Consider the following 24,228-nt stretch of genomic DNA (forward strand, 5'->3'; position numbering starts at 1 on the left):
AAACTTATTTCCTTCCAAATCAGTCTTTGATCAAAGAAGATCCCACATGTTATGGTTTTAGTGGCATGGCTTGCTGTCTCACTCTTCCACCTTTTTTTCTTAGTGAATAGAAAAGTTGTTTTTCCTTCTCCTTGGATCACACAGTGGTAAAGACAACCATGGTAATAATAGGAACTAACATTTTGAGCCTTTGCTATGTGAAAAGTCATAGCCTGAATGTCTTACGTGCCTTATCTGATTGAATCCCCATGTTTTTGCACACAGGAATCTACTATGTAGGTTGTTTGTAGTGCAGATATCCAGGCTCTTTTCCTTTGAGATTTCAAATCTGAAGTGAGGTGCAGGACTCTGATTTTTTTGGATGATTTTCAGAAAAAGAGAAACTTGAACTCTGGGACTTTGAACACATACACAGGACCATTCTGATGAAGGTGTTGCTAGGACTTCACTTTGGGAAACACTGGTATGTATACACCATGAATCACTAGGATGGAAAATAAGATCCTGAGACTGCTAGTAACTATGTCTTACCAGTAGGATGGGTAGAGTGATACTGGTAAATCATGGAAGGCTTACTAGATGAGATGAGGTGTGGTAGTTAAGAACAGAACTCTGGAGCTAGGCAGGCCAAATTCCCATTCCAGCTCAACCATTTGCTAGTTGTGTGACCTTGAATAAGTCACTTAGCCTTTTTGTGCTTCAGTTTTCTCACATGTAAAATGAGGATTAAAAACAGTCCTTGACTAATGTGGTCATTGGAAGAGCTGAATGAGTTAATGTCTGTGATTTGCTTAGCCTAGTATATTATCAGTACTATTTAATTATTTGCTTACTCTATTTTCAAGGGTATAATCCTTGAGCTGAAGCTTAAAGGATGAGGAGGAGCCTGCCATGTCACTTACCAGATGTGGTAACAGCAGGTAGCAGTTCCAGCAGAGCAGACATTATGGGCAAAAATGTAGAGATGGGAGCAGACTCCTGTTGCTAGAGCAGAAAGCTGGGGATGTGAGGCTACAGAAGTAGATAAGGGTCAGGTCATGAAGGTCTTTCAGTTTTATATTGTGGATTATTTCACAGAGCTATCAGAGGATGATATTTTTATATTATTCTGGTGGGTTTGTGGATCCTGGGTTTCAAGGAAATAAGATGACCAGCCAAATGACTGTTAAGGAGGTCCTGCAGAGATCCATGTGTCAGATGGTGAAGAGATGGAACATGAACACCAGTGAAAGGATGGAGAGAGGATATGTAGGAAATTCTTAGGAGTTTTGGATTAACATATTCACACTACTACCTATAAAATAGGTAAACAACGAGGACCTAGTGTATAGCACAAGGGACTATATGGAATATCTTGTAATAACCTATTAATGGAAAAGAATCTGAAAAAGAAGACATATATATATGTGTGTGTGTTTATACATGTATACATACATGTATACATGTTTATATATGTGTGTGTGTATATATATATATAAATATATATAAAGCTGAATCACTTTGCTGTACACTTCAAACTAATACAACATTGGAAGTTAATGCAACTCAATAAAAATAAATAAAAAGGAATTCTCATAAGATTAAATAAGCAAGTCTTACTATTCATAAAATATATGGGTAACAAGGACTTACTGGGAAATTTACTCAATACTGTATAATAACCTATATGTAAAAAGAATCTAAAAAATGAATATATATATACATACAAGTATTTTCATATATATATAAAACTGATTGACTTTGCTGTATGCCTATATATATATATATACACACACACACACACACACACACACACACACGATTGATTTTGCTGTATGCCTGAAATTAATACAACTATGTAAGTCAACTATCCTCTAATAAAATATAAAAAAAATAAACAGGTATTGATTGAGGACAAGTTAAGAAAAAGACAAGGCTAAAAGTCAGGTTTTTGTCTTGAGAATTGGGTGAACAGCAATGCCACTAATTGAGCTAAAGCATTAAGGCGTGTTTACAGGTTCAGTGAGTTTCAGACTGTGCAGTTTGTGGTACCTGGAAGATGTCCACATAAGGATGTCTACACCCAGCTGGACTAAGTTTGAGTCTATAAAGTTTGAGTCACCGGCTTGGTTGAAGTTTGAAACACATGACTTAATATATATGAAACCTTGAGTAAACTGAAAAGAATGCAATAAATATAAGGCATTCAGAGCATGTTATCCTATTCTTGCAGTTTTCAGAAATAATTAGTTTATACTAGAATACAAAGAACTCCAGTGAAATTTTTTCTGAAAGGGAACAATACAGTCTTCCCCCAGCTCATCAGAAGGATTTCCGAAGAGAAAACACTGCCCAGTGACACACATCTAAATTCTAGATTTCCAAAGGGTATTTTCAGACAGGCCATCCTCGTTTTTGGTTACTTAGAAAATAAGATATACCACCAGAGGAGACCACTTTTGGGTAGACTCTTCCATTTGTTATGGGCTTCCAGGAGGATTACTTATACCTATGGCTTTATTATAAGATAATGGCATTTTAATGGATTTACAGAATATTAGAGTTAGAGGCAAACTGATTTGGTATTATAGGTAAAAAAACAACAACAAAAAACCCCCAAAAAACAGAGGACCCCTGAGGCTGATTTTACTTTCGATTTCATAGCAAATATATGACAGGACGAAGCTCTGGGTGTGAAGTCCATTTGATTGGATACTGGGTTTCTCCAGGGGTCCGTGTTAATTCTGATCTTTCACTATTGATAGGAGTTTTTCTATCTGTCTGTCTGTCTGTCTGTCTGTCTCTTTCTCTGTCTATCTATCTTTACACCCCTTGATTCTTTTCATCCTTTTCTATTATTTATCTTATATCTAAGGAGAACATAAAAATAGGCATCAAGCATTACCAGGGTGGACATGTTGGCTTGGAAAGTTTTTCTCAGCAAACCATAGCACACTTGTTTCAAACTGTCCAATAAGGTTTCGTTATACAATTCCGTTGGATTAAAATGTTTCAAAGTTCCCGTTGTGGCTCAGCAGGTTAAGAATCCAACACAGGAGTTCCCGTTGTGGCCCAGCAGAAACGAAACCTAATAGTATCCATGAGGACATGGGTTCGATGCCTGGACTCACTCACTTGGTTAAGGATGTGGAGTTGCTGAGAGCTATGGCGTAGGTCACAGATGTGGCTGGAATCCTGCATTGCTGTGGCTGTGGTGTAGGCCGGGAGCTACGGCTCTGATTTGACCCCTAGTCTGGGAACTTCCATATACTGCAAGTGCAGCCATAAAAAAAGCAAAAATAAATAAATAAATAAATAAATAAATAAAAGAACCCGACATAGTCCTTAGAGGATGCGAATTGGGTCCCTGGTCTTGCTCAGTGGGTTAAGGGTTCGGTGTTGCCGCAAGCTATGGTGTAGTTTGCAGATGCAGCTTGGATCTGGCATTGCTGTGGCTGTGGTGTAGGCTGTGGCTACAGCTCTGATTTGACCTCTAGCCTGGGAACTTCCACATGCCATAGGTGTGACTACAGAAAGAAAAAAATTGGAGTACCCGTCGTGGCACAGCGGTTAACGAATCCCACTAGAAACCATGAGGTTGCGGGTTCGGTCCCTGCCCTTGCTCAGTGGGTTAACGATCCGGCATTGCCGTGAGCTGTGGTGTAGGTTGCAGACACGGCTCAGATCCCGCGTTGCTGTGGCTCTGGTGTAGGCTAGTGGCTACAGCTCCGATTCGACCCCTAGCCTGGGAACCTCCATATGCCGTGGGAGCGGCCCCAAAGAAATAGAAAAAAGACAAAAAAAAAAAAAAAAAAAAGAAAAAAATTATCCGTATTTATTTATTATCTTTTTGAGGACCACACCCGCGGCATATGGAGGTTCCCAGGTGAGGGGTTCAACCAGAGCTGTAGCCACGCCAGATCTGAGCCATGTCTGTGACCTATGCCACAGTTCATGGCAATGCTGGTCCTTAACCCACTGAGAGAGGCCAGGGATTGAACCTGTGTCCTCATGGATACTAGTCAGATTGGTTTCCGCTGAGCCACAGTGGGAACTCCAAGAAGTTTCTATATTTAAAAGATGAATGTCCCAATCTCCTCCATGAATATGTATTAGTGATAGTAGGTAGCAATAGCAATAGAAACAATACTGAGCAGTAGTAGGAGTAATAGTAGTAACTATAGCAGAATGGTGCTAGCAGAGGTAATAACAGTGTTGATGATGATGGTGATGGTGAGGATGATGACATATATTTATTAAGTACTTCCTATAGACTGGACACTGTATACATAAAAGGCTGTAGAGAATATAATTGAAAACTTGAATACTCAAGTTCAAATTCCTGGTATTTAGCCCAGTGCAAACATTTCCTAGCAATATGAGTTTGAGGAAATACTTAACTTCTTATTTTTGCAAATCATAAATCTTTATTTTTTTCTAATTTTTATTAAAGTATAGTTGATTTACAATGTTCTTTCAATTTCTGCTGTACAGCAAAGTGACCCAGCCACCCATACATAGCCTTTTTTTTTTCTTTTTCCATCAGTTTCTTACCCAAGAGCCTCGATACAGTTCCCTGTGCTATACAGCAGGACCTTATTACCCATGTGTTCTAAATGTAACAGTTTGCATCTAACAACCCCAAACTCCCTGTCAGCCCCCCCCCTTCCCCCCTCCCCAATGGCGAACACAAGTCTGCCCTCCATGTCCATGATCTATTTCTGTTTTGTAGATAGGTCATTTGTGCCATAATTTTTACTCCACAGTCTTGAAGTCTCCATTTCCACACCATTGAAAATAAGGAAAATATAAAATATATATAAAGCATCTGCCAAAGCTTATAACCCAAATTCTGTGAGAGAGGCTTTATTATTACCCCTATTGTACATATGTGAACACAGAGGCTCAGGGAAGTGAAATAATCCCCAATCTGCTTTAAGGCAGAACTGGAATTCAAATCCAGGTCTATCTGACCTCTGAGTTTGTCCATAACAACTGTACCTGTTCTTTGACTAATTTACTTCAGTCTTGAATTTTGAATATTGCTTCGTAAATCTTGAAAAAACCTCTTATTTGAGCATCTTTGCCTTTGTTATTCCAGGACATTTTTTAAAATGTAGCGTTCCGTTTCTGAATTCTTTTGAATTGTTGTATCCAAATTCCTCCGTTGTAAACATTAGTTCTTCGATCATGGGTGATTGGCCTTTCCCAGGAAACTAACAGTTGAGAAAAGTACACATTTAACATGCAAACTGAGGTGGTAGACACTGAAGTGTTAACAGAAGATAGATCCAGTGTCAATAAATACTGTTGTTAGAACAGTATTTAAAACTAAACCTGACTACTTTTTTGTGTACAGCATTGCATCCAGACTGGTCCCCATTTGATTCTGCTTTATAGGAGCTGCATAGTCACTGCCTTCCCTACTAATTGGCACTGGGGGTAAAATTAGCTGCTTTTTGGCTTTCTATTGAAGTCTGGGACCCCTGTGACTCTGACTCTTACTCCTAAGCTAATAGACTATTAGTCCCCTTCAATGAGTTTTCTTCCTCTCTGTTCTTTTTTCATAAGCTGATTCAGAAACCAACTTGCAGTTTGTGATAAGAATATTGAAAACCTAACTAGGATGTTATATTCAACTCCACGAAGAAAAGATCGCTTCTGTAGAATTCTAATGAATTGCCTTCATTTTATACCATTTTAAGTTCCAAGGACTTTAACAAGGGGGTTGTTAAAAGTAAATGCTATTTTATTACACATTGTGAGGAAGCAGCAATTAAGATGTTGTCTAAGTAAGTTAACATTCTCACCCGTAGACATCTTCCAATTCTCTCAAATGGATTGAAAAGTAAAGCCACTGTCAACATTACTGCTGATGGACCAAGAACCATTATCTCTCATTGAAAAAAAATTCTTCTCAATCCTTTAAGATAAATCTACATCAGCAAAATTCAATGAGCATCATAGGAATGTGGTGTGATATCTTTGTTGTTATTTCATTCCCTTTTGAGTATTCTTAGTGAAGGTAGAATGGAAGAGCTGAGACTGTAGCCCAAGTCTTTTGAGTCTCAGTCAAGCTGTCTTTGGGGATCAAGAATTTGTTAGAAGAGAGCAACACAACAAAATGCCCTCACAAAAACCCATAAGCTATCTGGAGTCTTTGCATTATTCCTATTTCCTCATTAAACATATTCCTCATTTTTGTTCCTGGAGCAATTTATGTAAACCTTAAATATAGAAGACACATCAGTATAGTGCTTCTAAGCCTGAACTTTGCTGGCTGATAAACCTGGGTTCAGGCTCTAAGCATGACATGGTCTAACTTTGTGACATCAGATAAGTTAATAATCTCCCCAAGTCTTGTTTCCATATCTGTAAACTGGGGCTGTTCATAGTGCTTAAACTCTTTTGGTTGCATAAGGATTGAAAGATAGAATTCATGTGAAGAAAAGGGGACAGTTTCAAAGCATACTCACATTGTTGAGAATGATGGTGAGGATGATGATGATGATAATCTCCTTTGTATACTGTGTTATAATAATTTGTTTCTGTCTACCTGTCCTACTAAACAGTGACAGCCTCAAAGGTCAGGGGCAATTGTGTTTATGTGTGTCCCCAGAGACTGACATAGTTTTGTCTATTTGGGGGGCATATAATAAATGTAGGAGTGAATTGAATAAATTGGAGTTTCAGAGAAGTTAAGGCCTGGCTTGTTGTTACTGATGACACTGCTGTTTGACATTGAGGAAACCACTGCCACTCTTGGTTTATCCATTTTTCCATATGTAAAAAGGAGGTGTCCTACCTGCTGTTCAGCCATGTTATAAGAGTGCATTTAACATTTAAAGGAAAATTGTGTCTTAGTTTATGAGGGATTAATATTTAGTGTTAACGAAGTTTATAGCCTTCCATTTTACTTTATTTATTTATTTATTTATTTATTTATTCATTCATTTATTTTTGGTGTTACAAAATGTTTACCAGCATAAAGGAGTCTGAATGAAAGAGAGTGAAGGCCATGCCTTAAGTCATGCACATACCAAATAAAAGAGTGCCTCTCAATCAAAGGAGAGCTCTATCTATGAAGGAAAAGCACTGAAGCATTTCAAGCTGTAAGAAAATGAATCAGGGCACTTAACTGCACTAAGACCCTAAACTTCACCTATTAATTTCTAAGTAGTTAAAAATTTTAGGTTATTGTCACTTACATTATCTAGATTTTAATTGCTGCTTTCTGTAGACTTGTATGTGATTTTTCTGTGATTTTTATTTGAAAATCATTTAAAATAAAATTATATGACAAAAAGACCATAGATGCAGACCCCTAAATGATCATTACGTATGAACAGTTGAGATTATAAGTGATTTCTTTGTTCTTTCTTATTCTAAACTTGCTTTCATGTAGGCTCTTTGAGTGGCTGGGAACATATTCATTCAGATTGGAGCAACTGAGTGAATACTTAGGGCCTCGAGGGCAATGGGTCTGTTCTGAGCATCTGAACTTGTGTTGAGTTGAGGTCGTAGGAAATAAAAATGAATGAAAAGCATCACTGCAAACCTCTGTGGTCATTCCTTCTTCTCTCTGGCAGTTACAAGATTCAACCACTTGGTTGCTCTTGGCTTCTTTTGGTATATTCTTGCTTCTGGTCCATTATCAAGTAGCCTTCATTCAATCTTTTTTTTTTTTTTTTAATACACCCAAGGCATATGGAAGTTCTCAGGCCAGGGACTAAATCCGAGCCACAGATGCAAACTCCATGCAGCTATGGCAACATTGGATCCTTTAACCCACTGTGGCAGGGATTAAAACCCACATCTCAATAGCAACCTGAGCCATTGCAGTCAGATTCTTAACCCACTGTGCCACAGTGGGAACTCCAGCCTTCATTCAATTTTTGTTTGATATTTTTCTCTCTTGGCTTCTGTGTCCTCATGGCCTTTGCTTTTTCATTAATTCAGCTCACTCACCAAAATGGAGTTCCTTAGTTAGTCATCAGATATGGCTCTTGCTGTTTGTCACAACCTCTGACCCTTATAAGACACTGAAGATAAAGATCCTGCTTTCTGCAGAGCTTAAAGGTGAATTTTATTTGTTTTTAACTTTTATGCATTTCAAAGAGTGTATCTCCCTATGCCAATAAATGTAAGTTTCTGTCACATATTTTTTTTTAACAAAACATTCCTCAGAAGTAAATTTAGTCACAGTTTGTGAGGTATTCTTTCATACATTTTCTCAGTATATATAAACAGAAACATTCCTGTTCATACTTAAAAAAAACCCCTGATATTATATATGCTGTTCTACACCTTAGTTTTAAAATTAATAATTATCTAATGGACCTTTTATTCTAAGTCAGTACAGAATAGTCACAGTGAGTGATTATGCCACAATCATCCTCCATTTTCAGGTTTATTTTTTTTAAATCATAACCAACTCTGCAGTAACAGACATCCTTGTACACATAACTTTGTACATTTTGGGGGGAATAAAATGTAAGGTCAAGTCCTAGAAATGTAAGTGATGGGTCAAGGGTTATCTGTCACATATTTCAAATTAACTAGAAATCTTATCCACTCAGAGTCTAGGGTACTTTGAGCAAGTTTTCAGTAAATGCCCCCAATGTGTGAACTTTGATAATCATTCTTCTAAAGCGTTCTTATGGGGGGTGTGATTTCCCCTCAATCTCTTTCCACACTCGGTGTATCAGGTGATTTGCAATTACAGCATCACATACATCCCTGCTGGAGCAAATGTGTGCGGCATGGACAGCTGTAGCCACAAGTGTTGATCTTTACTGCAAAGCTGAGCAGTAATTCCGGTATTTGGGGGGGGGAAACAAACCCAACATCTGATACTTGATATTCACAATCCTCCCTTCTGCCCTGAAGAGATTTTCTCTGTTCACAAGAGGCATAGCCCACTTGTAAATACTAAAATGTCCAGTCAGGAGTTCTTGTTGTGGCTCAGTGGGTTAGGAAACCCATGTAATGTCTGTGAGGATGCAGGTTCTATCCCTGGCTTTGCTCATTGGGTTAAGGATCCAGCATTGCCACAAGCTGTGGCATAGGTCATGGATGTGACTTGGATCTGGCATTTCTGTGGCTGTGGTGTAGGCTCTCAGCTGCAGCTCCAAATCAACCTCTAGCCTAGAAATATCCATAAGCTATAGATGAGGCCCTAAAAAGAACAAAAAAGGCCAGTCATCAATCAAGACATCTGGTAGTGGAGGATTATCTGGTGTTCTGATTTGATTGGTAGTCCAGAATGAAGACCTCACAAGGCCACTTCCTCTCCTTTCCCAAAGTGTTCTGTGGTCACAAGTATTTCTAGAATATGATCCACATTGAGGGCCCCGATCATGGCCTTCATCCAGGAAAAGGGCCTCACCAGAGTCAGACATCAATAACTGTCCAGGGTCCTGGGTGTGTTTGGAGTGTCTTGGAGATGCGAGTAGTCTTCTGGGTGGGGGACTTCTCAACTTTTCTTTGCTCTTTCATGCAGCAGTGTGAGCCATGAATTTTATATGTCTCTATTGCCCATTTTTGTTGAGTGTCTCTCTTTTATTGACTATTGCATGTTAAAAAAAAAATCTTGCTTCTCATGTTCATTTCTTAAGTCGTAAGACTGACCACCTGCATAAAAAAAACATTTTGACTACAATTTCTCCTTCTCGTTTCAAAATTTGTATCTGAATTGTTGGCTTACTTTTAAAACAATCTTTAATTCTGTATTGTGAAGGGGAGATGAAGTACCATTATTTACTTTTAATTTAGCCTAAAGGGTGATGGCAGCTTGTTGCCGGTAATATGTGATTTCAAAATTGTCAGATTTGTGGCCACATAGCCTGTTGTGTAAGAAATCCATTTTCCCAGATAGTGACCTGATGGAGAGGAATTCTTTGATGTTATCAGATAACAAAAGGCTTTAGGTAGTGTTCTCTTAAATGATTTATAAAAAGAAGCTTTCTCCTTGATCAGGATCACTGAGGTTAAGGTGAGATGTTAGAGCATTATTATTCTTGCAAGATCATCGTTTTATCAAAACAAAAAGAGTCTTCAACAAGACACCCCACAAATCCCAAGCCAATAATTATACTCTCGGAACTGGAAATCTTGCATGTTTGCAGACATTTTAGTTTGGCATTTGTGGCTCTTTGCACACTATGAAATATTTATGCCTTGTTCAAATAACCCTGCTTAGTTATCATTGGATGCCTACTGTTGTACAGGAATTGCTTTTAGAAAGAAACTGAATCTGATTTGCAAAATCTATAAAACTCTTTTACCCAGGTACTTTAGCAGAAATTTCTTTGAGATAATAGTTGAAAATACTGGGAAATAGATGTTCATTTTGTTTGGAGAGGGTTTTTTTCTGGTTGGTGTTATTTGTGGTGATGAGTGAAAATAATTACTGTTAATATTTTATATATTATTTAGAAGACATGAGGTTGCCAATAAAATTTGTCTATGTTAGATATTTTTTAGAGCAGTGATTAATGTTCATACAAGTAATCCTTTTTATTAATGCAAAAGCATAAATATAAACCAAAGATTATTTACACTTATCACTTAGAGAAAAATATTTTCAAAAATACCCTTCCAGATTGCTTTCTTTCTTTCTTTCTTTCTTTTTTTTTTTGGCTATACCCAAGGCACCTGGGAAGTCCCAGTCCCAGGCCAGGGATTGAATCTGAGCCAATGCTGTGATGCCAGATCCTTATCCATTGCACTCACTGGGCTGGGGGATTGAACCTGCTTTTCTACAGTGACCCGATCCACTGTGGTCAGATTCTTAACCCACTGCGCCACAGCAGGAACACTCAGACTTCTTTTCTGTTTTTCTTCATTTACTTGTCTCCCTTCTTACCTTTCTTTTCCCTCCTTCTTCTTCCACCCCTCCTTCCTGTCCGTCCATCCATCTATTATTGTTTTTTAAACATGGCATTTCAGGGAATTGTATTAAGTGTCCTATAGTAATACTACTGAAATGGTCCGGGGCCCTATTGCGAATATTGATGTCATTTTTCAGAGCTGCACTAAGAGGGATGACAAAGTAATAAATACAGCATAAGCTTTGGACCAAGGAGTAATTTTGATTTTTCTATTTTTGAAGGGTTATTATCACTATGTGTATTTGAATGGCCTGTAGAAAGTCAGACATGGAAATGAAAAGACCAGTTAGAAAGCAATTACCCTTGACAAGTTGAGAGATGACTGGTATCACAGGAGATGGTGAGAAATGGTCACATTCTGGATCTTTCTTGAAGGTAGAGATAATTGGACACGCTGATAGCTAGAATGTAGGGTGAGAGGGAAAGCTATGTTTAAGTGGACTCTATAGTTCTCGGCCAAAGTCTCTGGGTTATCAGTGGCTGGTTGTCAAACACTGAATTGGAGGATAGGAGGGAGCAAAAATTTCATAGAGGTAAAGAGGAGAGTGGTCAACATTTTCTTCGTTTTGGCTTTTTTTTGGGGGGGGGTGGTTTAGGGCCGCACCCGTGGCATATGGAGGTTCCCAGGCTAGGGGTCTAATCAGAGCTGTAGCTGCTGGCCTACACAACAGCCCCAGCAAGCCCAGATCCAAGCCATGTCTGCGACCTACACCACAGCTCATGGCAATGCCAGATCCTTAACCAACTAAGCAAGGCCAGAGATCGAACCTGCAACCTCAGGGTTCTTAGATTTGTTTCCGCTGCACCACGATAGGAACTCTGGAGAGTGGTCAACAGTTTGGTTGTGAAATACTTACCAGACATAGAACTGGAAATGTTCAAGTGTGAAATTTGCTATGTGAGTCTAAAACTCGAGAGAGAAAGGTCAGAGCTGGCAATTTAAACTGTGGAATTATCAGCATTGGCTAAGTGATCTTAAGGCAGTTAGTCTTTCTATGCCTCAATTTAATCATCTATGAGACAGGTATAATGCTTTTATGTGAAAGATAAATGAAATAATGTAAACTTTATAAAACTTTCAGCACACTGCCTATTATATGGTAAGTAGATAATGAATATTAGCTCCTCTTCCTCATTGTGCTGATAAATGGATGATTAGGTGGATGGCTGCATTGTTGATAGTTTAATTAATTAACATGGACACTTTTAAAACCTAGTTCAGAGGCTCAACCCATTTCAGAGAATGTGGGAAAATAGTGGGTTCATCCAGTTTTAGTGTAGGGTATGGGGGGGGTATAAGGAAAAATCAGATTCTAAAATTAGAGGTTCAGTAATATGGGTTGTTAATTACACTTTCCAGCGACACTGAGCCATGAATCTATCCCAGGGTTCCTATTGTCACAAGTGACTATGCCAACTGTAATCTTTGTGGTTGATGTGCGGTCCTGACCTTCCTCACCTAGATAGAAATGTTAACTAGAAAAGCCTTGTGTAGTCCTTGAGGTGCTCAGAGAGATTCCTTTTAATAATTCAGCCAATGGTATTTACATGGTCCCTCGATGCCTGAGCTAGGCCTTGTTAGGAATACAGGATAAAATATGACAGGGAGAAATATAAACAATCCTGACTTGAATTAAAATTTCTAGTTAAAAAATGTGTTCATGACTCACAGAAGCTATTATAGATGCGATCTCTGAAAATGAGATTGGGCTGGCTGACCTCCTAAGAGCCCCTCTCAAACACTAAGTGAATATTTCACTATAATGACCAAGACATTGCAGTTGAAGTTAGCAGCCTGAGTCTGTTGACCTAGTAAGAATTCACTCTCATTCAATCATTGAAACTGTGAAGAGTAATGAATATGAGCCATAATCCTGCCTCCTGAGAATTTCAGAGTTTTGGAAGTCGTGATAGCCCAGTTGTCATTGGCTGATCACTCAAAAAAAGTCTTCTAACTGACACATGAAACAAACCCATTTCTGCAAGACAGATGTTTCATTTTTTAAAAAAATTAAACATTTATTTTGAGATACTTGTAGTGTTGCATACAAAAAGGTCCTACATATCCTTTACCTATTTTTTCCCAGCAATAACATCTTGAAGGACTCTAGATAATATAACAGCCAGGATAGTGACAATTCTTTTTTACATTAAGAAATTGAATCTTGGAGTTCCTGTCATGGTGCAGTGGTTAACGAATCTGACTAGGAACCATGAGATTGTAGGTTCCACCCCTGCTCTTGCTCAGTGGGTTAAGGATCCAGCATTTCCATGAGCTGTGGTGTAGGTTGCAGACGTGACTCAGATCCCATGTTGCTGTGGCTGTGGCTGTGGCCAGCAGCTACAGCTCCAATTGGACCCCTGGCCTGGGAACCTCTATATGCCACGGGAGTGGCCCTAGAAAAGGCAAAAAAAGACAAAAAAAAAAAAAGAAATTGAATCTTAATACTACATTAAGACTTGAATTGTTGGGATTACAAATGTAAGGTATAAGTCTATAGTTCTGAATACATGAAAAGACGTCTTAGCTAATGCAGTTTTCCCTGTTTTGTACCCTATGTTCTTCCCCTCCACCTGTGCAACTGAATCTGGACAGGCCTCTAATATGGGCTGTGGTAGTAGACTTTTATAACCTCTCCCTTTGTAAACTCAGTTCACAGGTAATTCCTTGTTCAGTGTCTGCTTTCTTTTATGACTATAACTTCAGAGGACAGAAATTATATCTACTATTCACTACTGTTTCTATGGTGTCTGGATAAGTATCTGGCCCTAAGAGAGTCTGGATGAGTTTTATTTGAATGAAAGAATCATTTAGTCAATCCTGTCACAGGTCACAGAAAACTAGGATGTGAGTAGTGATTCTACTTCAAAATGCATGTCTGTGAGACCTTTGCTTTTCTTTTTTTTAAATTTTTTTATTACAGTGGATTTACAATGTTCTGCCAATTTCTGCAATGGCCCAGTTATACATATGTACATATATATACATATATACATATATACATATATATATACATATATACATATATATATATTCTTTTTCTCATATTATCCTCCATCATATTCCATCACAAGTGATTAGTTATAGTTCCCTGTGTTATACAGCAGGACCTCATTACTTATCCACTCCAAATGCAATAGTTTACATCTACTAACCCCAAACTCCCTGTCCATTCCACTCCCTCCCTGTCCCACTTTGTAGACACAAGTCTGTTTTCCATGTCCATGAGTTTGTTTCTTTTCTGTTGATAGGTTCATTTGTGCCATATATTAGATTCTAGACATCAGTTTTATCACATGGTATTTTTCCTTCTCTTTCTGACTTACTTCACTTAGTATGAGAATCTCTAGTTGCATCCATGTTGCTGCAATTGGCATTAGTTTGTTCTTTTTTATAGCTAAGTAGTATTTCATTACATATATGTACCACATTGTAATTCATTCATCTGTCAATGGATGTTTAGGTTCCTTCCATATCTTGGCCATTGTAAATAGTTCTGCAATGAACATAGGGGTGCATTTATCTTTTTGAATGAAAATTTTGTCCGAATATATACCCAGGAGTGGGATTGGTGGGTCATATGGTAGTTCTATTTTGGTTTTCTGAGGGACGTCCATACTGTTTTCCATAATGTTTGCACAAATTTACATTCCCACCAACAGTATAGAAGGATGCCCTTTTCCCCACACCCTGTCCAGCATTTGTTATTTGTAGGCTTATTAATGATGGCCATTCAAACTGATATGAGGTGGTACCTCATTGTAGTTTTTTTTTCCTATTGAATTGTATGAGTTGTTTGTATGTTTAAAAGATTAAGCCCTTGTCCGTTGCATTATTTGTAATTACTTTTTCACATTCTGTAAGTTGTCATCTTTTTATTTAATGGTTTCCCTTGCTGTGCAAAACTTGTTAGTTTGATTAGGTCCCATTGCTTTATTATTGTTTTTATTACTAGTGCTTTGGGAGACTGACCTAAGAAAACATTTGTGTGGTTGATGTCAGAGAATGTTTTGCCTATGTTCTCTTCTAGGAGTTTTATGGTGTCTTGTCATGTTTAAGTCTTTAAGCCATTTTGAGATGATTTTTGTGCATGGCGTGAGGGTGTGTTCTAGTTTCATTGATTTACATGTGTCTGTCAGTTTTCCCAGCACCACTTGCTTAAAAGCCTTTTTCCCATTTTATATTCTTGCTGCTTTGTCAAAGATTAATGGACCATAGGTGGCGGGGTTTATTTCTGGGTTCTCTATTCTTTTCCATTTGCATGTCTGCTTTTGTACCAGTACCACACTGTCTTGATTACTGTAGCTTTGTAATATTATCTAAAGTCTGGGAGAGTTATGTCCCCTGCTTTAATTTTTCCCTAGGATTGCTTTGGCAATTCTGGGTCTTTTATGGTTCTATATAAATTTTTGATTTGTTCTTGTTCTGTAAAGAATGCCATGGGTAATTTTATAGGGGTTACATTAATCTGTACATTATTTTGAGTAGTATAGACATTTAAACAATATTGATTTTTCCAACCCAGGATCATGGAATATCTTTCCATTTCTTTGAATCCTCTTTAATTTCCTTAATATTATATAGCTCTCAGCATATAAATCTTTCACCTCCTTGATCATATTTATTCCTAAATATTTAATATTTAATTTTTGGGGTGCAATTTTGAAAGCTATTATATTTTTATATTCCTTTTCTAATATTTCATTGTTGGTACACAGAAAAGCAACTGATTTCTGAATGTTATACTTGTATCTGCTGCTTTGCCGAATTCATGGATCAGTTTGAGTAGGTTTTGTGTTGAGTCCTTATGGTTTTCTATGTATAGTATCATGTCATCTGCATACAGTGACAATTTTACCTCTCTCTTCCAATTTCAATACCTTTAATTTCTTTTGTTTGTCTGATTGCTATGGCTAGGACCTCCAGTACTATGTTGAATAACAGTGGTGAGAGTGGGCATCCTTGTCTTGTTCCAGATTTTACTGGGAAGGCTTTCAGCTTTTCTCCACTGAGTATTATATTTGCTGTGGTTTTGTCATAAATGGCTTTTATTATGTTAAGGTATGTTCCCTCTATACCCACTTTGCTAAGAGTTTTTATCATGAATGGAGGCCATAAAATAGACAAAGAAGGATACTATTTGATGATAAAAGGATCAGTTCAAGACCTTTGATTTTCAGATCTCAAATCTGTCCTCAGAAAGGTTTACATCCATCAGAACAACCAAAATATATATGTATTCTAATACATGGGAAAAGGTTATTATTCTTTAAAACAATATAATCAGAGTTAAATATCAATTTGCCAACTACTAAAATGTCTTGAAATCAGGTGTGAAAAATAATCTATCCCAGAAGAGCTTTCATGATGAAGATTTTTTGGTTTGTTTCTCCAGTATTGTTCTAATCAGCTTGCCCATCATAGCTTAATGGTTTCCTCTCTTAAATGTCAATATAACTTAAAACCTCAAATCTTCCTTATGATCATCCAGGGCACCCACAGGCTTCTCTCTAGGGATTATGGGGAACATTGATAATTTGGCATTTTAAATAACTTGTCAGGTTATCTGACACAAATAGTGTAATAAAAAATATATACCCTAATAGCTAGCTTCTAAAAACATATCTTGGAGTTCCCGTCATGGCGCAGTGGTTAACGAATCCGACTAGGAACCATGAGGTTGCGGGTTCGGTCCCTGCCCTTGCTCAGTGGGTTAACGATCCGGCGTTGCCGTGAGCTGTGGTGTAGGTCGCAGATGTGGCTCGGATCCCGCGTTGCTGTGGCTCTGGCGTAGGCCGGTGGCTACAGCTCCGATTAGACCCCTAGCCTGGGAAACTCCATATGCTGCAGGAGCGGCCCAAGAAATAGCAAAAAGACAAAAATAAAATAAAATAAAATAAATAAATAAATAAATAAATAAATAAATAAATAAATAAAAACATATCTTAAAAACTTTGCATTGAAAAGTTTTGCTTTTGGGAGTGTGGAGTAACTGGCTGACTTTCTAGCCATTATCATTTCTTCAGTGCTCTGAGCCTTCAGATTTAATGTGATTATCTGGATCTGATCTGAGACCTTCCAAGATTACTCTCTGATGGGTGCTTTGTTCCTTTGCACTGGGCAGTCACTTGGGATAAAATGAAGAGCCAGTGAGACATGGTATCTAAGAGCTTGTTTTCTAGAATAAAGAATGTACAAAATATCAAATAATCTGACTAAGAAATTAAATAATTATCAATTTTAATAAACTACTACAAGTGAGTGAATGAATAAAAACACAGAAAGAACAGTAGCACTGGGAAGCTGGAACTGGCCTCAACACACAAGTGGGCTTTGGTTTGCTGATGTTGAACATAAAGAATTACATAAAACATCATCTGGCCAGGTCTTCCATGACTGTAACTGATCAAGGCAATAGCCCTGTAATCATTTTTGAACACAAAATCACAAACATGGTCCAAATCACAAAAATTATGAAATATTTCTCTATAATATTTAATGTAAGTGACCGCTTCTTTTTGACAAATCAGTTTTAGCCTTGCACTGGATTCTCACATTCTAGATAATAATTATTACGATACCTCAAAGAATTACCCCCAGCATCCTGACAGTTCCCAGTGCAAAGCGAAGTCCCAGCTCCTGGAATTATCTCCCAAATGACTGAATTCCAAATTCTATAATAAGCCCTTTCCAACAACTTCCCCACCCCACTTAGCTGTTGTGTTTCCAATAATTTGAGCACTCTCTCCTTGCAGTAAGATAATGAACCTAACATTGTTCAATTAAAATGTGCTCCTGGAGTTCCTGTTGTGGTGCAGCAGTAACAAACCCAACTAGTATCTGTGAGGATGTGGATTCCATCCTGGCCCCACTCAGTGTGTTAAGTATCCAGCCTTGCTGTTAGCTGTGGTGCAGGTTTTAGACACGGCTCGGATCCTGCATTGCTGTGGCTGTGAGGTAGGATGGTCCTGCAGCTCTGATTAGACTCCTAGCCTGGGAACTTCCATATGCCATGGTGCATCCCTAAAAAGACAAAAATAAAATAAAATAAAATGTGTTCCTGCTGCTCTTTGCCTTGAAGTCTTTGATAAATGCAAGACAGAACTTTTTTTCTGATGCGCAAAAATGTCTTCACTGATTGAATTGCTGAGTCAGATTTGCAATAAAACCTACTAAAGTGTAAATATTCATAAAGAAGCAAATAGCTTAGTCAACAGTAACTTGTTATAGGAAAAAAAAGGTCAGAAAGACCTGAAGGCCTAGGTGATTCTTAGAAGGGAAGGCTCTGAGCAGGTGGAGACCAGTATATGATTTGAGAAGAAGTTGGCCTGGGTGTAGGTAAATACTATGAGGAATAGATACCAGCATGGGAAAAGATTTCAACTTATTCAAAGAAAAGTTTTTAGACCAATGAGAGATCTCTTGTGACAAACAAGCAAGAGAAGAAAGGAACTGAGCCACATTCTTCCTGTATATTCTTCCTTCTGTCTCAAGTAAATCTTTCATGGGGCTTATTAAGCATTTTTTTTTCTCAGAGTTTATAAGTACTTTGACAGGCACAAGAGCACTTCTTCCTTCCAGAAGACATCTCTCAGAAGTCATAAACAGAAATTCTTAATATCTGGACACCTACCAGAATAGCAATTGCACTCCCCAAATGTGCCAAAATAAAATCAGCTAGATCCACAGACAGAATAAGACAGGATAAATCATAATAGCTGAGTAAGTAGCTCTTTTATCCAGGGAGCAATATTTATATGTTACAGGAGTTCCAGTTGTAGCTCAGTGGGTTAAGGACTCGATGTTGTCTCCAAGAGGATGCAGGTTTTATCCCTGACCTTGCTCAGTAGGTTAAGGATGTGGTATTGCTGCAAGCTGTGTTATAGGTCCTTAGATGTAGCTCAGATATGGTTTTGCTGTGGCTGTGGCATAGGCCTCAGCTGAAGCTCCAATTTTACCTCTAGCCCAGGAACTTCCATATGTCACAAGTGTGGCCAAAAAACAAACAAAAGATTTATATACTATAACTCAGCTTTGTTGTCTCTGTTGTCTCTAGCTGAACAAGTTTGGCTAGGAATAGCTTAATTTTAGGTATTTCATTCACTGCTAATTTTCAACAGTTTTTTTCAGATTTATACAGTCTCTTTTAGACAAAATATTCACCAATTAATATTTGAAAGTCATTTTTATATATGTTTATTTTCTCTCAAAAGTTTTCTCTCTCCTTCCTCCACATCCAAGGTGCTATTAGGTATAGATAAAAAGATTTTGGGTACCCACGGTGATGGAGAAAGGAAGGCTGAAGTGAATATATGTAGCCACATTTCCCTTGGGTTCAGGTTGGCCTCTGTTGAGATCATACTTGTCCAGCCTGGTGACTGAGCACTGTTCTTTGTATGTCTTTAAAGTTCTCAGCTGGTAAAACTCTTCTTTCCATGCACTGGGCCCTAGTGGCTCTCCTTTCCACTTTCAATTTCCCACCCTACAACTTGGTCCCATTTAGCTCCTGCTGGCTCTTGTGATTTTTCTTGCCATGATAATGTTAAACTGATGTCCATCCACCTCATTTCAACTCTAAGACAGACCCTGAAAATTACCTTAGCAGATCCGTGGCAGGTTCTTGGTTCTTAAATATCAGTACCATTTGTTATTACTCAAGAGATACTTTCAGATCTTTCCTATATCATAAGCAATTATTGATATACCGTGGTGGTTTCTGGGGAAGTGGTTACCTCTCCAGAAGTTACCTTCTCCCCAAGGAGTTATCTCCTCCCCAAGAAGTTACCTTCTGACTAACTGTGCCATGTGGCCGTTTATATTCTGTTGCAGTTTCTGCCTATCAGAAGGGTGTACCTTACTAGCTGTATGTTTTCAAGTTGCAGGTACAAATCTGCTTTTGAAATTCCATGTCAATACATCTTGTGTTTTTTTACTCTCCTTGTGAAATGGTCCCCAAAGGTAGATAGGGGCTGATGAGAAATAAGAACCCTAATTTCTGATCTCCCTGAAAACATTCTCTTTCCCCTTAGATGGAGACTTATATCATGTTCTAGCCTGAATTTTCTCTCCCCAAGGAGTATGGAAAACCCCATGGATATAGTCACCAGACTTGTCTCTTGATGTGGAGAGGGAGTTTTGAGAATTTTTTCTTTCTGTTTTGACAAGGCCTGACTGTCAGAACTATTATCTTGTTATGAACTCAAAATAAATCTAATCTGACAGTCAACATGAAGCATGGGTTTTGTTATTCTAGATAGTGCCTGCCCTTTCTCTGAGGCACCGAAACCCATTAGGGTAGGAGAGCCCCAGGGTATTGTGATTTAAGATGAATGAAAAGTACATTAATTTAATATTTTCAAAAATGTTATATCTATCAAAACTCTAATTCCATCCAGTCATGATTTCCAACTTTGATGGGTTCATGGATGTTCAAATCATTCATCTCATCTGAGTCAATGAATCTTTTTCTGACAGTCTTAATAATTTGTTGAGTATTACTTATTGTCTCACTTCCTCCTTTAGAATATAAGATCCACAAGGGCAGGGATCTTTGTTTTACTCACTGATGTATCTCTGGTGCCTAGAACATAGTGGGATCGCATACCTGTTTGTGGAATAAATAATGATTGAATAAAAGAAACAGGGAGCTCCTGTTGTGGCTCAGCGGTAATGAACCCAACTAGTATCCATGAGGATGTGGGTTCAATCCCCGGCCTTGCTCAGTGGGTTAAGGGATCTGATCCAGCATTGCCATTAACTGTAGTGTAGGTCTGGATCCTGCATGGCTGTGGCTGTGATGTAGGCTGGAAGCTGCAGCTCCAATTAGACACCTAGCCTGAGAACTTCCATATGCCATAAATGCAGCCTTAAAAAAGAAAAAAGAAAAAAAAAAGAAACAGATTCCCCTATGCACATTTAGCAACAAATTTTAAAATGAAAGTCAGCACTTGTGTGTAGGTGATAAAGTATGTTGCTTAATGATGCTCATTGAAGGATGTTTAGAAAGTGTCTTTTAGGTACTGGAGTTACAATGTGAAACAGACACGTGCCAATTCTCATGGAAGAAGAGAAGGAGAGACTGTTATGCTAATCCTGGCCCTGCCAGTAATGATCTCTGTGATACCAGGCAAATTATTGAACCCTATGAGCCTTGGTATTTGAATCTGTAAATTGAAGGTAGGGTTATCTATCCTATAGTGTTGAACATGGCATATCCCAGGTACTCAGTAAATTTTAATTTCCTTGTTTAATATTCCCTAGTATCAGTCTATAAAGTGATATGAAAAATCAGAGGAAAAAATGGAGGAAAAAAGTTGAACATGGACTCTTGTCCTTAACCATAACTGGAATTTGCTTTTAACACTTAGTGGTCATTTTTCTCTGTTTCATGAGGAGTTGTCCTGTAGTGTAACTGTTGATCTCAGAGAATTACTTCTATGGCAGTGAACAAGGTCACCCATCATAGACAGTGCGCTGTGACCCTCTCATAAGCTCCTCAATGGCTTGGCCTCAAGCAAGCAGCATTCTTGCTCATCTTCAAGCCAGAAAGATCTGATTAGCTGTTTTACACAGTGTGTTTACAGCTCCCTGGACACTCTTGTTCTGCCCATGTTTTATAGTGCTCTTAGCTCTGAACTCTACTGCTTGCAGATTCTGTTTCTCCCTTCCCATGAGGTAAAATTCCTGGATCTTGATATTAGTTCAAATGGACAGATGCTTGAGTTTCTTTTAAGTGGTGTTGCCATTCAAATAAAAGGTTTTTATTAATTCAAAGAGTAGTATTAGAGGTATTTTTGCAATGAGATACCTTTGCCTTATGCTATTCAAGCCTGTGGGCACTCAGACTTGTTATATTTGTCCTGGAACTCATTGGCTTTCATATTATGATTTTAATGTCTGATTATTTAATGTCAGGGCCCTCCTTCCCCAGTGGCATGCCTTCACTCCATAGATATTTCACCCTCCACTTCCCATGATAACCATTCAAAAATCTTAACTCCCCAAGATATGAGCTGAAGAAACCTTTGTGAGCCATGGTCCCTGCCCTCCAGAAGATTATCAGATAATGTTGGTGGTGATGGTGATGATGATGATAGTAACATTAACAGCAGTATTAATGGGGCATTTACTGTGTCTCAGACACTCTGTTAAATATTTTCCATGCATGAATTAATTTAATCCTGGCAAAATGGCCAATGCATTAGATATTAGTGCCCCATTTCACAGATGAGGAAACTGAGCTCAAAGAGGCTAAATAACTTGCCAAAATAGTAGAGCAGACTTCAGAGAATGTCCTGCCTCTCACTGTACTAAAAATGATTTGGATACTTTATCTTATTCAGTTCTTCCAGCAACTCTGTGAGATAGGATAATTAGCTACATTTTCTAGCTGTGGATACTAAGGCTCAGAGAGGTTAGATAATGCCTCCAAGATAACACAGTTTATATGGCAGAGCTAGAATTTGAAACAACAAAGCCTAAAATTTAATCTTAAATTTTAGATTAGGAACTCCCATCATGGCTCAATGGTAATGAACCTAAGATCCATGAGGATGAGGGTTCAATCCCTGGCCTCACTCAGTGGGTTAAGGATCCGGTGTTGCCATGAGCTGTGGTGTAGGTCACAGACATGGCTCGGATTCCAAGTTGCTGTGGCTGTGGCATAGGCTGGAAGCTGCAGCTCCAATTGGACCCCCAACCTGGGAACTTCCTTGTGCCATAGGTATGGCCCTAAAAAACAAACAAAAAAGTTAGATTAAACTATTATAAGAGTTTGAAGTCTAACTCCTCCATAAAAACAATCCACTATTCTTAGCATTATTTATACTTGCCAAGATATAGAAGCATCAACAGATGAATGGAAAAAGAAGATGGATAAAGAAGATGATTTATTTATATTTATTTATATATATATATATACACACACAACATGCTTAGCCATAAAAAAAATTTAAAAATGGAATTTTTCCATTTATAGCAACACGCATGGACTTGCAGGATGTCATGCTAAGTGAAATAAGTCAGACAGACAAAGATAAATATTGTTTGATATCATATGTGGAATATAAAAAATAAAACAAACTAGTGAATGTAACAAAAAAGAAGTAGACTCATAGATATGGAGAACAAACCAGTTGTTAGTTGTGGGGAGAAGGAAGGAGAAAGGGGGAAAAACAATTTAGAGGTAGGGAATTAGAAGGTACAAGCTACTATGCATTAAATAAACTACAAGGGTATATTTACAACACAGGGTATATAGCTGATATTTTATAATAACTATAAATGGAGTATAACATTTAAAAATTGAATCACTATTTTGGGTACCTATAACTTATATTATACATCAATACTTCAATTTAAAAACACCGTATCACCGTGGAACATGTCTAAATAGTATGTTTGCACATGTACATATCCTGTACCTTCAGAGAATTTTAATGACAGAGGACTTTTATGTAGGTTACAGGTGAACATTTCAGGAAGTGATTCTCAGAGATAATGGTGAAGAGGAGGATTTTGAGAACATCAAATTCCCATCCAGCAGGTGTATACCCCCAGGCACACTCAGTAGGTAAAATGGTGTCTGGGGACCTGAGCAAAGACTTCCTTACCCAAATGTGCCTTTCCCTATGTACCGTGTTTCTGTGAGCTGAAGGATTTAAAAACTGAAGCTCTGGGATCATTCTTATTATAGCAAAAGAGTTGTATCTTTCGTCACCATATATGCATTTCCCAGCCTGTGTTCATGGTCTGTGCACCTTCAGAGATGTGATCACCTGATGCATAAGCACAGTAGAGGGCACAGTGGGAAGTGTGGTCTTGTGTGGGTTTTTTGTGAAGATAATGACAGATTTCAGCTTCATTAACACAGTGGATTTTTTCTTTGTTTTTAATTTTAAAAAATATTTATTTTTATTATAGTTGATTAATAGTGTGTCAATTTCTGTCGTACAGCATAGTGACCTTGTCATACACACACACACACACACACCACACACACACACACACACACACACCATGCTTTTGCTTCTTTGCCCTAATAACCATTATTTGAAACAAACACTTTTTGGCCACACAGCCACAACAGTTAGGTTCAGGTTGAAGAACAATTCATTTCTATTTATGTTTGCATAAACACAATAAATTTTCTCTGTCTTCCATCACAATCTGTGTTTGATCCTGTGTTCGTTGTATGACACACAGATAGTCAACATTTCACCTTTGTCCTAAAAGGAGCATCAGATGAAATGCCTCTTTATGCTCAGTTTGGGCTTATATTCTGTTGTCTTAGAACAGTTATTTGGTGCTTTGAATATGTAGAATGAATCATCTCATTCCTTCAGTGTGTCTCTTGCC

The 24,228-nt window shown here is 38.0% G+C and overlaps 1 protein-coding gene across 3 annotated transcripts in view; it reads left to right on the top strand.

Annotated features, from left to right (window-relative positions):
- Window positions 1-24,228, top strand: part of FAM19A1 (family with sequence similarity 19 member A1, C-C motif chemokine like) — a 527,035-nt gene that overhangs the window by 69,785 nt on the left and 433,022 nt on the right. The gene's annotated exons all lie outside the window — the stretch shown is intronic.

The sequence above is a fragment of the Sus scrofa genome, chromosome 13 (genome assembly GCF_000003025.6).
Source record: "Sus scrofa isolate TJ Tabasco breed Duroc chromosome 13, Sscrofa11.1, whole genome shotgun sequence".
Lineage (NCBI taxonomy): Eukaryota > Metazoa > Chordata > Mammalia > Artiodactyla > Suidae > Sus > Sus scrofa.